The sequence below is a fragment of the Crassostrea angulata genome, chromosome 4 (genome assembly GCF_025612915.1).
Source record: "Crassostrea angulata isolate pt1a10 chromosome 4, ASM2561291v2, whole genome shotgun sequence".
Lineage (NCBI taxonomy): Eukaryota > Metazoa > Mollusca > Bivalvia > Ostreida > Ostreidae > Magallana > Magallana angulata.
In genome coordinates this window covers 44,307,669-44,325,132 of record NC_069114.1, presented here as the reverse complement: position 1 = coordinate 44,325,132, position 17,464 = coordinate 44,307,669, and the positions used below count along the sequence as shown (strand labels likewise).

General features: G+C 31.7%; 1 pseudogene; it reads right to left on the bottom strand.

Annotated features, from left to right (window-relative positions):
• Positions 1-10,909: 10,909 nt before the first annotated feature.
• On the bottom strand, positions 10,910-15,904 carry LOC128182287 (galactocerebrosidase-like; annotated as a pseudogene).
• Positions 15,905-17,464: the final 1,560 nt, after the last annotated feature.

The window sequence follows — 17,464 nt, the reverse complement described above, 5'->3', positions numbered from 1 at the left end:
ATATCAGTCTAACTAAGTAGCCTGACCTTCTTCTAACGACTCATCATTACAGGATTACGTTTAAGCTTACTCAGAATGAAAAAAATATTCCACTGTGTTAATGAAAAACAATCCATTATGTGTCATATACTTTTTGTTGTATGGCATTGGTTATTTTTTACTTTCAACGAAATAGGTCAATGACATACTATTTGAGCTATGGGCCATTGAGTATTTTTTAGAAAATTTAAGAAAAATCCCAAAAAATGGTTCACTATGATATCGATTTTCTTAATTATGAAAAAAATACATATTGGTAAACTCTTTTAAAAATGAAATACAGTTTATAAGTGGCAGTGGCACTAAATAGATACAGAGCATTAAGTTTTCATTGACAATTTTTTATAAATATTCCAGTCCAAATCTTCCCTATCAGTGTTCAAATCCCTACCCATTTTTATTCAATTTTACAAAAAAAAATTAATGTTGATAATACTAAAACATGTATAGTATTAAACTTATTATATTGACCTAATTCTGCACGCATGAAATTTATATGAGGTCAATGATCAAAATTTTGAGATATGGTATCTTTTATTGTTTTAAAGCATTTTTCAATATTTTGTAGTGTGTGTCATACGTTTATCTTATATTTACGAAAAGTTTACATGATGAAAAAATGATATATATAACTATATTTTTGTTTAAAAAAGGTTTTCATGCAACATTATGCAAGTCCTTTGGATATACAAATGCTTTATTATATTGCGCGGACAATTTTTGATGATCATATGATCGGCTTGTTGTTGACTCTTTAAATCTCACGTTACGTTATATGATTATCCTTATATGGATGACTGAATGTATGTTCTGTTTATCCGAACAGTAATTGAAACTGTGATGCCCAGGAATTTAATCTAGTTTAAGAGTATCGAGATGAACAAAACTATAATCAGAAGCAAGAATTAAACAGCAATTTGTTTGTCTGTGATCATTTGAATAATATACGAATCAATGCCAGTAAAAATTATAAGACGCTGTTTCATTGTAGATACCTGTATGGTAATAATATTACGTTCCTGAGTAAGGAAATGTTTATGGCACTCCCGAACCTAACAAATCTGTGAGTATTTGTAAAAAAAGAACTATTTAAAACGTCACATAAACATATTGATTTTTTATAACTCTCTTAATCTGATCTGATTATTTATTTTCATTGTTTCAATACTTGAAGTTTTAATATCTTATTGATTACATGTATTTTATTATTGAATTCTTACATGTATACAAATTCAATATTCGATTAATTAAATCTTGAAATATTAAAATAAAACAAACATTAGTGTTGCGGTGTGTTTGTTGTTACCGGTGAAAAGCGTTATTTTGACCCAAGTCAAAGATTGACCCGGGGGTCATTTTTAAACAGTGAATATTGATACAAAAAGTGTTGATAAAGACCCTGGTCCGTTGAAAATTGACCTGCATCATGGAATGTTGATCTTGAACTGGTTCTAAATTCATAAGAAAATAAGCACAAACTAACAATCTGACATTTTAAAACATTTTTTTTATTTTGGATGTGAATAAGTGTTATTATGATAAACAACTACGATAACCCGACTCATCTGTCCCAAAACAAAAGGTTATTTTTTTTAATACTGTCCCGAAACAAAAGGTTATTTTTTTAACCTTATTTACGTAGTTTAACAGGATACATAGTTGTTTAGTACAAACACGAATATAGTGAAATATCAGATAATGCAAAGTTTTATGGAGTTCCCTTGCAAACTTTTACGGTTATATCGAATTTGCATAATGCGGAGTGATTTAGAATCCCGAAGAAGTGAAAATCAAAGAACTGTAAAACTTGCTTAACGAAATTCTTTTTAGTTTAAAAAGTTAGCAATACCATTTTCACATAAACTCTTTAATTTTAAATCCGATAATTATAGGTTTCAAAAGAATGTATTTTCATTTAATGCTTCAATAAGTAAGCATCTGGTTTGAGAGACATGTATATAGCGAATTAATTAGCTTTATTTATTATTAAAAATTCGTCAAATGGATTACGGATATGGTGAATTATATTTAATGGTTTCTAGGACTTCGCTATCATCTAATTTTACATGCACCGAGTTTTTAACCCTAAAAAATAATATCAAATGGCTGTAATCGGACAAATCAACCTAAAACAAATTAGCAATCTATGCATATGTATTGGACAGTATAAAAAATTACAAATTTAAGGCTGAAACTTTCAAGCATAAACATGTTCGTTTAAACCCCGTAGAGCAAGTTCCTGTTCCAGTTCAAAGACAATTCAAAACTCTGTGTTTGAACTCAATTTTTAACAAGGTTAATTTTTAACGTGTTGGAGCCATCAGAGTTTAGAAAAAAGTTCAAGCTGTTGTAAAATGACCCTGGGTAAAAATTTTACGACTTTTGATTTCCATTTTAAACCTTAAAAATTACCACACACCCCCCCCCCCCTCCGACCCCCGGATCAATTTTCAGTCAGGGTCAATATTCTTCGTTACATCGGCGACCAGATAGCGATCAGTTATTCAAGGAATTAGTTTAATTTATACTTATGTTATAAGATATACCATTACGTTTACGCTTTATAAACCGCGAAGCAATTTTAAAAAAAAAGTATTGATTATCCCCAGATATGTTATGTATACATGAACTTATGTAGCATATGTAGAAATTACCTGAATAACATACGTAAAAATGAAATTCATCCCATGTATAATCAAATTTTCTATTACTGAAATTAGAAAATAAGACCCATTCTCATCTCACGTCGAGCACATTAACGCGTTTTACACGTGCGTTGTAATGTGGGAAAATTTTGTTATTCGATATATAAAAACTTATTTAGATAATCATATGAGACGGCACACACAAAAAAGTAAAAAAAAATATGAACTTAGAAGTAGCTGTGTGTGTTTGCAGATCTCTGTTTTGCTCAGAGAAAGCATGTAGTTGAACGAAACCAATTGTGAAAATATAACAAAAAATAAAAATGCATTATTAAAATGTACATCTGGATTTTTTTTTATTTCAAAGATTTTTGTTCATAAAAACAAATGGTTTGTAGCCTTGTCTTAACCGTACGTTCATTATTTTCTCTTACGTACGTTTTCGTGCATAGTTATCGGGAACTCTGTGTAAGATAGACAATAGGTGTACTAGTTACAGATTTATTCATCGAGGCAGAAAATTAAATTAATTGCAGTTCTAAGAATAGTTTATCATAAAACCTCTACCTGTAGATGGTACATAATGCAACCACGGTTTTTGTGAAGTATTCAGTTTGGGTGTGACATGTGTGTGTGTGAGAGAGAGAGAGAGAGAGAGAGAGAGAGAGAGAGAGAGAGAGAGAGAGAGAGAGCAGGGAAATCTTTGGCACATATTTATTCTAATCCGTTATTTGGAACTTTCATAAGTCTCATATTCTCAAGTAAATGCATTAATATGACACAGTTACACGACAAAGATAAATACGTGTATCTTTCTATCGACCCCAAGTTTTAGTTCTATGTTTCTATGTTTAAGAATACATCTAGGATATGGATAATCGCAGACAATTATTTATGTTAAAGGTATATAGGAGGAAATCCCTTTGATTGTACGTGCGATTTAGAGCCGTTTACAGTGTTTATAAAGACACGAAAAATGCTGCCCTACAATTCACCATGGCGTGAAGAACCTAAGTTTTAATTACATGTAGTTTTTTGAATAACTGCAAAATATCTTTTTTTCTAAAGGTATGTAGGAGGAAATCCCTTTGAGTGTACCTGCGATTTAGAGCCGTTTACAGTGTTTATGGAGATAAAAAAGATGCTGCCATACAACCATTTTTATTATAAAGAACCAAAATGTAACTCCCCAAGTCATTTAAATGGAGAACAGATTATTGACGTTCCATTCCACAATATGAGCTGTAGTACACCATATGGCAAGTATAATGCGAAAGCATGTCATCTGTAATGGTCATGATTTCATTTCCATTTAATGTGGTGTAATTTTTTTGTAGTTTGATGAGTAATATTGTCTTTGATTTTTAACGACATGATTTGAGAAAATTTAATGTATAAAATTTAAAAAAAATAAAACAATGAAACGTGAAGTTATATTTCTATCATATGTATCTCAATCATGAGAATCAGCATATATATTTTCTAACTCAATCTGATAGTTTATTTTAAGGTACTAATTAATAACTCTTGAGTAAATCGAGAAGACAAAATTTTCAAACATCTGAGAGTGAAAACATCAGAACGTTAAGCTTATTGAATCCTAAGAAAACAGGATTTTTAACGTAATCAAAGGAAAGGAAACATATCAATGTTTTTAGAGTGATAATCGCCAATGATCGTTTTCTCTTTTATGTGTATGCATGTAATAAATATCTCAAAATAGTTTGTAAAATTAATAATTGTAGAAACAACAATCTCCATACGCAAGACCACGGAATATGAGATTACAAAGCAAACAGAATATTTGACACCAACGAAGAGGGATCATTACACGCCTAGTATTTTTCTTATGAGATTTATTCATACTAATCATAGCTTTAAAATATTTCTTCGGTGTATGCATATTTAAAAAAAACATTATCACGTTTAAATTTTTTTTTCATGAATGTAATAATCACGAAAATCGGGGAAATCGAATGAAATGGCGAGTTGCTGAGGTTTTCAAAGTTAGCTATAAAATATGTAAAATATTCATTGTAACATATAAGATTAATAGGGAGATTTTGTCACTACTGCTTCGGACAAACTTTGAAAGCAGTCCTTGAAACCGAGGGTTTATTTTTCAAATATAATGTACACTTTGTTCAATGGATCCTAAACAATACAGGTAGGTAATATATTATCTTTATTTTAGATCAACCGAAAAAGTTGACGCTTCGGCCGTTGGAACATCGTGTTCTTTATGTAACAGTTTTAAGTAAAATTATAAAGAACGTACCTAATAGTAGTATTACATGTCATGAGAATAAATCGATCGAAATTCGAGAAAACCTGGAGTTTAGGTTCTTATTTTCACAAGAGGAAATAGGGCAAAAAGTACAGCATACCCATCATGTATGTAGAATTAACAGGAAATACAGGCAAATGTAAGGTATGCAAAAATATTTATATGCTTACGTATATTATAAGATTTCAATACCAAGATTCAAGGTATATGAATGAAATCATTTTCTATATATTTTAATTCTACCAGGTATATCAATTGTTTACTATACATAATTCTAAACAACAAAATGGATCTCGATAAGTCAATAATATAAAGCTGCAAAATATCTACATATCGTTTTGCCTAGTAAAATTTTATAAAATGTCTTTAAACTGTAACTGTTTGCTTTAGAATATTCCTTTTTAAATTTAGCTTTGGAAAATTGCATAGAGTTGCATGTACCTCTATGTGAACCCAAATGACCGTAAAGGAAACGAAATAAATCTTTATGAATATTGATTGATTTTATTCTGACACTGTTGCATTTTTTTTAAGGATGTTGCAATGTAAGAATACGACTGATGAGCGCAAATAAAACAAGAGACACTAATGTTTGAATTTATTCTATAAATGAAGCGATAAAATACATACATAATACACTGTACCTTTTCCATGGTTGAGATGCTTTCAATGCTATCCTCTTTTCTTGCTGTCTAACCTGAATTCCTCTGCAGTTTCATTCAGATTCATTCACAGGCGTTTTCCACAACAACTTGATGTATTGCTTAGGTTGTTTGGAATGCATGCTGACTTTTAAAATTGCATTATTATTAGACCTTGATTTAAGTACCAGAAGGAGTCGGTTGTCAATTATTAAAAAAAATCTACAGGGTTATTTTATTTTTGACAGAATTGATGTCATTTTGATTTGACATTTCCAGGATAATTAAGAAAAAGTAGCAACAAAAAATTTAAATAAAAACGTTACAAATCGTATCAACAAGATCTCATATGTCTTGGTAAAGGGTGACGGTATGCTTTATGAATACAAAGGAGTAATATTCTACCTATCTATACAGAAGTGATTGATATTTATAGTAACCATTTCTACACACCATTGTTGTAATAGTACAGCAATTTTCATTTTAAAACCGTACTTTTTAAAAATCAAATCAATTTACGTGGTTTGAAATAAAACAATAGCAGAAAGTAGCTTATACATAGGCTACATCTTTTACACAAACAAGAACGTCTTTTTGACGCAAGTATTTTGCTGCATGTAACTGGGGTGATCACAAGTTGTAATTTAATATAAAACTGAAACGTAATCATACTAAAGTTACCTTACTTTTGCTTTAAAGCTTTGTTACGAATTAAAAATGTAAAGCTCATATTTTCTTCGTTTATATTTGTTTTGCTCGGACTAGAATGTCACGACGTCATTGGATGAATCGCGCCACGTTATTGCCTTCTAAATTTCTTTACACGGTGAGCGTCAAGATTTATACGGAACATAGCGGACGAAACGTTTTTTGAGCTGAATTTTTACACAAAAGTACAACCATACCTTTAATTTTTAAGCCCATAATATGTAGAGTGACCCCCCCCCCCCTTTGTCCGTTACGTATTGAATCCTACAATGGCATCCAGGTTTGCACAGACGACTGACAAGGAAGGTGAAAAAAAATAGAGAATTAAGATATGAATTTAATTGTTATATACTAGTATTATCTTTTGTTTTTTACATATCAAATTTTAGGTCCTCGGCAAAACAAAACACTTATTATGTTTGTTACTGGCTGTTTTCAAAAATTTTTGTGGGGTCGGTAAAGTCCACAGAAGGCGAGGCGTAGCCCACAAATCAAAATATCCCATGCAATCACACAGCGCGTTGCTAACATATACTACCATAAAATAAGATTCCGATGACAAAACTCTGAAAATTATCGACTGACGTTGTGAGTCAAGCATACTTTCTGAATGAACCAATTCAGGCCACTACGAAAGCCGAGAAGGATCATTCGAGATTCGAGATTCAAAATACGAGATTCGAAATACGAGATTCAAGATTCGAAATTCGAGATTCAATATCCCAATTAACCAATCAAATCAAGGATCTGAAAATATGTATCCTAGCGACATCAAACTGTTCTAAATAAAGATCATCCGTACATGCTCTTATATACAAATGAATGCTATGTTCACTTCTCCCTACCTAACTAAATAATTATTTGTATTTACTTTCACAGAATGTCTAAGTAGACAAGAAATAATGCAGTGCACTTCGCGGATCTAAGTGATTTTGTTTGTCCTTGTGCATTTCCACCTGATGCGTTTGAACCCTGGGGTATTTCAACCACCAGTAATAGTTTAAACCCCGGGTTTATTCACCCCTTTTGTGTTAGAATGCGGTTATGGTAGAGAACTTCATAAGCGTAGCTAATTTTTTTTGTGGGGGGGGGGGGTCCTACACACCATTGTCCTTAAATAATTTTACTATGTAAATTTAATAAGCTCCAATATTCCCAGGAGGGGGTCCAAATCCCCTGATCCCCTCCTTTTAGATCCGCGCATGAAGATTAGAACATGTATCTAAATAATCTAAATATAAATAATCAGTCCGGTTTCACCAATAAATATAAGCATTACTTATTGCTTTTATGTATGCATAAAGTCATACACTAGTACTATGATTATAAACAAATCATTGAGATATTATCACATCATACGGAATTATTAATTAATACAATTTCTTTTTCCTTTTCATCAGTAAACAACTTATTATGAGTCTTACTTTTGGAATTGTTTTCAATACTCTCTACAATTAAAGGTAGGAATGAAAGGGTGCCATTTTGTTCACATTGCCGATTTCTTGTGCAGAGAACAGTAAGACTTTTAAAAAAATTTGATTGTGCATGAATATTTCAAAATTAATTGTTGTATTTTGTTATAATTCATTCAAGAAAAAATAAAAGGTATAGACAAGCATATGTATCACAGCCAAGTTAAGCTTCTCTGTAGTTTCCTACCCCCCCCCCCCCCTCACCAAAATTGACAATAATTACGTATAAATCATACAAATGTTTACTTTGTATGTAAGTAAATCTCTAAAGATGTAAATAAGTACTGCAAACAAAGATGTGTGTATTTAATATACAACTACATTACACTTAGCCAGATAAAATGTAATCAGGGTGAAGCTAAAAGGGGCGAGTGGTGCAAATTTACAAATTTGTCGCCATACACACAGAACACCAAATAAAGAAACTGTGATTGGTGTGTGGAATGCATAAAAGATGGCGGCAAATTATCTAAAAAAAATCAGTGAAAAAAACAACAATAGGCTGTTATTTATTACCTATCCTGCAAAAACATCGATTAAAAATGTTATCGCCACATAATATAGCCGATTAAGTTAATGTGTACATATGGTCAACGTACATGTATTTCTAATATGCAAGAAGGCGGAGGTATCAGGCGGGGATCCAGAAAAAATAAATTTCAAAAATGATCGGTTGAATTACAGTCATGCTTTGATAATTGTTTTAAACTATTGCACGGGTCAAAATAAATGATAGAAGGTATTTACAGTGTAATTGGAAACTTTCATTTTATATCAATATGTAGTATTACCTATTATAACAAAGGAGAGTATAGCACAACTGCCACAAGCAATGCATGTCCTTTACCGGCACCACCCCCTCCCCATAAAAAAATGAAACAATTGTCGTTTTATTTGCTAAAATGTGTGTTGTTCAATATTTTTCTAAAGGACATACCCGATTAGAATTGAAAAATGAGTCGTACGTTTAAAACTAATTTTGTCAAAGTTTTTAGATTCATTTGGTTATATTTTGGTCCATTTGGGTAAATAGATGCACCAGCGTAGCTCTAATTTATATATAATCAGGCCATAAATTCAAAATATTTTCAAAAATTATTAGCTTTAAATCCAGTGGATAAAAAAAGGAAAGCAAGTCGAACTCGATGAGCGCTAATACCTGTAATGAATGAATGGAACAGTACGATATGCGCAAAAAACTCCTGTCTGTTCTTTCCTACCCTATGTTTATTGGAATATTAAATCCGATTAAAAGAGTAAAATTAAAAATCAAGTACAGATATGTACCTGTTTATCAAAAGTAAAACTACTCATAATTTATCTACAGTGCATCGTTATGGAGCTACACAGAAAGTTTTATATTAATTTGCCGAGCCAAATAAAAAAAGCCTGGAAAACGAAGAGAAAACAAAGTGGGGACAGAATAACTGACAAAAAAATTAGGACTACATAGCCCCCCCCCCCCCCCCCCCCCCCTTGAAATGTATATACTGAAAACAGATTATTGAGTAAAACATCCGCACACAATTTAAAGAAAATTTCATGTTTTTTTTATCATTTTCGCTAGCTAATGTAAGACATCACAAATACCCCAAACCCCCTCACGGAAAAGGAAATGCTAGGTGATGAATGAGAGAGAGAGAGAGAGAGAGAGAGAGAGAGAGAGAGAGAGAGAGAGAGAGAGAGAGAGAGAGAGAGAGAGAGAGAGAGAGAGTCGATGTAAATCACAGCGCGCTAACACCGTAAAAATAAAACTTGCTAGTTGATCTGCCCTACCCTAGCAACCTCCTCTCTTTTCTCCTTTTAGAGGCCTAATTATTGTCTATATATGCTTGTATCAAATCAAATCAATTTCAAATTCTAAATCACAATTGAATTTGACACTACAAAACTCTCTCTCTCTTTCTCTATGTCTGTCTCTTTCTCTCTGTCTCTCTCATATCGACAATGGCATTGCCATACCCTACAATACACTATTCCTATCTGGATTGGTGTCGTTGAGGTTGTAAATCATTATATCCTCTATGGTTTAACTATATTTCGACATGTCGATTATTTCATTGAATTTCGTTTCATAGCTAAAACAACACTCAGTTTTAATTATGTAGATTAAACAGATCTTTCTTCGCGAGCCGATTTTTACACAGTTGGGGCGAATACACTTCGGGTCAAAATTGTTCGGGGGGGGGGGGGGGGGCATACAGGGCAAACAAAACCACTTAGATTTGCAAAGCCAACAGTGTTATCACTAATTTAATTGTTTATATCGTATGGGGTTAATTCATCAATGTTAATTTAACCATTTTATAACCACTATATAAGAGCTATTAAGACATTTATTTGTAGGAAACAGCATGTACGAATGATCTTTATTTAGAACAGTTTGATGTTGCTAGGATACAGGTTTCAGATCCATGATTTGATTGGTTAATTTAGATATTGAATCTCGAATTTCGAATCTTGAATCTCGTATATCGAATCTCGTATTTTGAATCTCGAATCTCGAATGATCCTTCTCGGCTTTCGTAGGCCGCGGTTTGATATCAGTCTCCTTTCGTAACAAAATACATTATGATTTTTAACGTATTCAATTATATAGTTAAGATAAATGAAATCAAATTGAGTAATAATAATGCAATGTTCTAGGAATGATTTTCATTAATTTTGATCAATAAAGATAACTTCTTAAAACCATTAACATTAATTCATTTATTACTTTCGTAAAATGTGGTCTTTTTCTAAAACAAAATTTTATAGGGGAAAGCTCCGTTGGTTTTACAAAATAAATTGTTTATCAACTAAAACACAAAAATCTAAATACATATAATCATAAACATTCATACACTGATGCGAAACGAAAACATTTGTAGAAAGTTGTGTAAAATCAAACAAATTTCATTCTGATGCAGTTAGTGTGTACATGTAGTTCAATACATTACATATGAAAGTATAATATATTGTGTGTAATTATTTAAGAGAACAGTTCTTCAGCATAAGTACTTGGGAATTTCGCGAATAATTATTGTACGCATATTTTACCTAGCAGGACAGTTTACAGTAGTAAAACAATGGAACATTTTGTTTAACATATCACAGTCTTACACATTTAACAATCGGTTAGTTACATGTAATGAACATCAGTGAAATCATTTACGGTAGATTTCTTTTTGGCTTAAAATATATTTTTGTATCTTCTACAAATTTGAGTTCTTGGGATGCTTTCAGTTTTGAAATATCAATATCCTTGGAGCTCATCATTTTAAAATTATAAAAATTTGCTATGCCATACGAATCTGTATCTATGGCAACAAATCCATTGGATGGTTTAGATGGAATGGTTGTTGTAAACAAAGGAACTCCATTCACACTGCCAACAGCGGTAGAATTCTGAGAATGAAAGAGAAATTATATCAATGTTGTCGGCTAGTGACACATCCACGTTTTGACAATGGTTCGACTCGACGAATTTTATTCAATCAATAACTCGCGCGCTATTTATATCGGCTTTGTTGTAATTTGGTAAAGTAATTATTGCCAATCTCGCAAATGCTTGTGTGCTTAATAGCCATGCATGTTTACAAAATATAATTATAATTACTTTTAAATTTCTAAAATGTAATGTATCTCCCTTATTAGCGATACACTGTGAAAAGTAGAAAAGATCGCTTAGTAGGCAGGCACATAGCATCAGGGGGGGGGGGGCAGTTTGGAAACTTTAAGTATCCCTTTTTTTTTTTTTTTGCTTGTCAAGATTTTTTGGATGGGTCTGCCCCCCCCCCCCCCACTTTCAAAAACGATGCTACGTGCCTGGTAGGTCAATGATAAGTACCTGTATACACGACTCTAGTCTCTGGTTCTATGATCATGTCTTTTGCGTAAATGTATACCATAAGTACAGAAAGTCGGGAGACGGGGAAAAAGATATTTATGCATAAAGTTTATACCAGTAGGTTATTGCTATAATTGTCCGTTTTAGATCATACAATACTATAAGTATCTCTTTTGTATCTCAATTTTAATATCGCTGGACTAAATATATGATCCACAGAAGTTATACATCTATAGATACAAACATATTTATATCCAGTACTTGGGTATCAATGTTTCTATATTTTATGCATTCAGAGATTTTTCTAAAATCTTTTTCCTCAGACTGAAAATGAGTAAAACATTCCAATTAGAAAAGACCTATAACGTTTCTTATTGAAAATTGTCGGTTATTTTTCGTTTAAAGACACGAAAGTGTTTACACAGTACTACTTATTTCCCTCTCTTATCAGCAGTATACTTACTTTGACAGTGAGGCTTATATTATTCCATCCGTTTGTTGATACATTAACTGATCCCTCTTTAATAACTTGTGTACGAGCTGTAACCAAAAATTATTAAAATCTAAATGCGAGTATTATAACACATGCACACTTAAATGAATTAGAAAAAAAAAACAACAACAAGAGAGGTTAAAATTCAAATTATTTTGAAATAAAAAGGGCATTTAAATTAAACAAAAAATAAATAAATTAATTAAAAACAAAAATACATGACCACTTACACAAGTCATTAGCAAGAACAAATTTCTGCTGATCGGGAAGTATAAAGAGAAAAATCACCTTGGCTTCCCAAGCATTGCATCCCCCTTGATCCACCCTGACAGCAACAAATGTCCCTGAACTTCCACTGACCTTGGGGATTTGTGTCTCGACAGACACAGAAATATCAGTCCTATAAATAGACAGTTACTCATGTCAAAGAATGGGTAATCAAAACAAAATACAAATTAAGGCCATATTTTATATCTCTCTTAATAGACATGTACAATAGAAGAATACTATTTCATTTACGTATAGATTAAGATCATGTTAAAGATCTATCTCAGAGATTTTCTTTTTCAATAAATAATATAATTATAATCGGTGTAAAAATATATAGTAAGGATAATTTTATATGCATTAGCAAAATAGTTTTCAAAACGTTTTGATATTGTTAGCTGAAGAAGTTTAACAAATACACATAACTTATATCATTTCAATATTGATTTAAGCTTTCAATAGTTTTACTGTGTAACTCAACAGATTCTCAACTTGTTGTTTCTTTCGAAAAAAAAAATACCATCCTTGATATTTTTCCTTAAAGGGACTTGGACACGATTTGACTTAAAATTTTCAAATTTTATTTTTCCATTTTCAATGTTTATACTGATAAATATAGAAGTTTATAATGCCATGTCAAAATTTGAAACTCAAATATCAATTTATAAGCAGGATACACAGTTTATAATTCTTTGTTTGTAAACAAAACTCGAATATTGTCATTTTTTACATTTTCGTTGTATTGGTGTAAATTTCAATCAAATGTAATTTTCTTTTGTTGAAAATATTATTTAAGAAGATATTGAATTAGTTTAAATTGATATTTACCTGCCATTTTGTCTAAAAAATGGTAATTCTCTACATTACTTCTTTGTAAACAACTATAAGACTCAAGCTTTGTTTACATAACAATCAATTTTCGCCTCTGTATCTCGCTTGTAACTTGACTTTAACATTTAATATTTTGGTCAATCATTTAAAATGCACCAATAAACCATTTTATACATAAAAAATAAAAATAAATTTTTTGATCTCAAATCGTGTCCAAGTCCCTCATTGTGGCTTCTTCTTTATCTCTTTATGGCCAAACGTACTAAAATTTACTCAATTCGAGAAAATTTTGATCAGTGATTCGGTTTAAGGTACCTCACTACACCTAGATTGATACTTTTTAACACACTACGTTACAAGATTGCGATTTATATGTTTTGTCAAAGTGGTTATATTATTGGGCTTCGTGATCATGAGTTCATGAGTTCGAATCCTCCTTGAGCTTTGGTTCATGTTTACTGAATTACATTTTCGAAAATGTAATTTTTCATCCAAAATTGCACATTTGTTTGCCTATTGGATTGAAATACTTGTTATCCATTATGTTATTTCTCATAATCAAGTGATTTTCAGCTGATATGAGAAAATATTTCAGGGTGTAGTGAGCAACTTTAAGAGGAAACTATAATTTACAACAGTGTTAAAGACAACAGGTAGCAAACAGAGCTCATTTAAGTTGATGTAAGCAGAAAGACTTCAAACACACAATAATGATCAAGGTCTGAAACTAACAAAACCTTTAGTGATCCTACAAGCAAAAACAAATCCCTTGCATAACAGCATGTCTTTGTTAGAATAAAAAAAATGAAAGGTATGTCCCGTGTTTAGCATGTATCATTATATCAACAGATCACTGCACTGTCCTTTGTGCATAAAAGTGAGATAATTTTTGTGCAAGTATGTTTCAGCAGTAAAATGTGATCATTGTTGGAGGAAAGACTTGTATGAATAAGATGGAGCAGCTGCTACAAACCAAGAAAAGTTTCCTATGAGATCAACTGGGAAGACTAGATTCAATATACACCAGTATATAGGTGGGTAGGTAACGACTTGGGTCAGCACCATTCCATGACTAGGATTCTCAGATTTTCTGGTTTTAAACACGCCTACTTGTTGAGCAGTGAGTGAAGGCTCAACATTTTCTGGGTACCCTGTGCGTACAGAAAGACATGACTCAAATGATTTCCTTGAAATGACGATGCAAGAATAGACAGAATGACATCTGAATTATCGTAAGTAGTGAAATACAGTTTTATGGAGAAGAGTGCAAGGTTTGTGCACTAGTAAAGCAATTCACAGAGAATTGTCTAAAAAGAAGATCTGTTCATGTAGCTGAAAACAAAGAACAAGATAAAGATCATAGCCTATTTTCCTTATTAATATTGATAGATTTAATCCATAGAGAAAAGGAGAAAGTCTTTAAAGTCAGTGGTAAGGAAACTTAAAGACAGACTATTTGATATGGTCACCGTAAGTCACAACAATATAGAATCCAAGAGCAGAGAAAAACATTAGAAAATGATGCACTGACAGATTTGTTATTTTTATAATTAAACAAAAATTCACTTAACATATGTAGAATTGCCTTCAAAATCTACAATTTTTGTTATATTTAATTTATAACATTTTTTGTATTGCTTGGATGATCATGAAAGCAATAATAGGTTTAAACAAGCCAACAAAGTATATGCCAGTAAGTACGCCTTTGTTTATTGTTACTTCTTATTGGCATAATGAGATAGTTTAGGTGTTTTTGAATGAAAATATACATGTACCAATTTATTTGCGAGAATTTGTTAAACTCCTTCAAATAAGGTTACCATGACAATGATCATTTACTAGTTATGATCGCCTATAATATTCACAAACTTATTTGCTTTTTCTGCTTGACACCAAGAAACAGGAATATTCAAAACAGTCTGTGTTAAAATCTGTTTTCTGGAGGGGTCTGACGATTTCATGATTTCATATGCACCTGTCTGTTGTGCAAAGTTGTTTGGTTCAGAAAAATAAGGATATCCTGTTCAGAAAAGTTATTGAATCATGATGTTAGAACAGATATCAGCATCCTTGAAATTTTGTATATATCTATTCATGCAAAAGATAGTTGTTACAAAAATTTAAAGAGTAGATAAGTTGATAATTAATATGCATCTATTACAATTACAATAAATTCTGTGAAATGAAATAAACAGTGCAAACCATCAAAGTTTTCACTATATGGCAGTGGGAATGGCTTAACATCTGGAGAGTTTGGGTATTGTCCTTTCTGTCCTGTTGACAATGTTGTAATGGTGATCACTTCATCAACTCTAACAGGAATACTTAGCTGTCCATTGCTTGCTTAGATTTTTAAGGCATATGAATATTCATTGAAATAACATTCCAAAGATGTTGCATTAACGGAGTCTCAAGATAACAAGAAACAAGAATTTATCAATTTTTCAAGAAACTACAAAGCCTTAACAAAGGGTTAAACACAAAATGAAGCTCTGGTTATTCAGTAAGTTAAAAAACTAAAAGGTGACTGAAATGTTACTGAAGGTGATTGGTTAAAACAACTCCTCCATTCAGTGACCTGTTCAGTCCTTTTAGTTTGTATTCTATTGACTGAATGGCAGAGATTATCCTGTAAAGATTTTCTTCTTCATGTATTCACATAAATTCAAGTGCATTTTGACTGGGAAGTATTCTGTCCAAAATGGATGCTACTCTTCCACACATATACGCTTGAAATACTTGCCTGCAATAATTATTTTGATCACATACAGAATAATTGCAGTATTGTTCTTTATAGCATAGTTGAATGATTACAAAATAGGCCAATGAAGACGTTTTTAAGGACATGTGCGACCTTCTTTAGTATTAAGTAACTTTCTTTGATAAATTAATTCTTTTTTATTTTGCATTCAAACCTGATAATGCCAAAAAATTAGGGTGCATTTAAAGGCTATTTTTGGAGTTAGAATATTTTGAATGTTTCTTTCAATAGCATGCAAAATGCAAATATATGCCTAATAATAAAGTCATAGTATATATTATATATATTTTCAATTTGAAATAGTGTATAACCAAATAGAAAAATGAAAATTTAATTTTTGAATTACGTTGTGAAAATCTTAAATAGATCTAGTATGATAGATTTGATCACGCCCTGACCTAAATTATCACCCCCTAATATTCAAAGAATGATTCCTTATTCCTTATATTTATATAATTTTATGCCATTGTACGATTAAATAATTAAATATAAGTAAGTAAACCCCGCTGGCGCCCCAATTATACGTTCTTTGAAATTATGGAATTTATAGTACAAAATCGATACGTAGTCTTATCACAGGCAAAGACACTGGAAAACGTAAATATTTTTACTTACATAGCTGCCTTTAAGTTGTATAGTGACATTTTGTAGATTGACAGAATATGGCGGGAGTGGGGGGCGAATAACAATTGATTAAAATTCTAAATCCTTTATTTTGTCTAAAAACCTAATGAAGTTGGACAAAAAATGAACTCAAGTTTGTTGTAATTATTTTGAATTCTTACCATTGATTCTATAATTATAGTAAGATCCTTGTTGTTGGGGCTGGTTAGAGACACCATGCTTCCCCCCTGGTGTAACTTACTGACTCCGTGATCATGGGACAGACAGGTATTTCCATCCAGGTTTGGTGAACTGTGAGGTATGGGCTAACAAACATGTTTCAGAAGGTGAATATTAGGCAGCACATAAATTCAAGTGCATTTCGTTTTTCAATTTTAAATTGTTTGTATGATTTCTACAACAATTCAACAATTAGAAATTACACAAACCTGGATGACAAAGTACACTTAAAATTGTATGAAAAAAGAGTATTCTCTATTAACCTTGGGCGAATTCTAAAATCTAGAATACTTTGACATTTGTGACATTTGTAATAGGCTACATGTTCAATCCAGATAAATGATGCCATAAGGTAAAAATTTACTTCTTATGGTGTGTTATACAGTAATTCTCAAAATAAAACATCTATCCTCCCTTCACGACTTAGAAATATAACTGATGAGGTAAAATCCTATATTTTCGATCTAAATTGATATAGCACATTTAAAATTGTCTCTCTTGTATTCAGCGTTATGTTTTGGTTTTAGCATTGGTATACACCTGTGATCCAGATAGGACTTTCAACGACATAGTGTCAACTCCATGGAGTCTCTGCAGTCATCAGTCCATTCCGAGGAAACGGCAGCGATTCGTAACAACTGGCAATCA